We start from the raw sequence: 890 nt of genomic DNA on the forward strand, positions 1-890 counted from the left end.
TCGGGATGGGTGTGTCAGAGGCAATGTGATTGGCACAGGATAGAGCACGGTTTAGGGCTGTTTTACATAGGGTCGCTATGAGTCGCAAACGACTCGACGGCACATAACAACAACAACAACAACATACATCTGAAAGTTGGACAATGAAGAAAGATGAATGAATGAGAGATGAATGAAGGAAGACAACGAAGAAAGATTGAAGCTTTTGAATGATGGTGCTGGTGAATAATACAAAATGCTAAGAGAATAAACAAGTCTTCTGTGGGAAAAATACCACCAGGGTGTTTGTATTAAAATTTGGTCAACACACATGGTACTAGCACTCAGGAGATCAGGTGATGTATTGCACTGGGAAAGTCTGTTGACGGGGACCTCTTCAAATGACTGAGGAACAGGGATGTCAGTTAAAAGACTAAGGTTTGCCTGATACAGTTACTTACTATGCATCTGAGAGCTGGACAATGAATAAGGATGATGGAAGAAGAAAGGATGCTTTTGAACTGTGGTGCTGAAGAAGAGTGCTGAATATCTCATGGACTGCCAAAAGAACAGATATGTCTTAGAGAAGTTACACCTAGAACGTTCCTTGAAGACAAAGATAATGAAGCTTCATCTCACACACTGTGATGTTTCTAGGAGAGGTTATTCCTTGGAAAGGGACATCATGTTTGGGAAGGAACAGTGAAGGAGAAGACCCACAACCAGGTGGACTAGCACAGTAACTGCCACAATGGACTTGAGGGTGCCCAAGATTTTAAGGATGATACAGGATAAGCCAGGGTTCAGATCTGTTGTTCACTATGCATTGTACTTGACAGCACCTAACAACAACGGAGACAAAAAAGACCTTCACAAAGTAAATTAAAGAAAGTTATTACAAGAAACAGTAA

Source organism: Elephantulus edwardii, unplaced genomic scaffold (genome assembly GCF_000299155.1).
Source record: "Elephantulus edwardii isolate Elephantulus edwardi_28Jun2011 unplaced genomic scaffold, EleEdw1.0 scaffold00040, whole genome shotgun sequence".
NCBI lineage: Eukaryota > Metazoa > Chordata > Mammalia > Macroscelidea > Macroscelididae > Elephantulus > Elephantulus edwardii.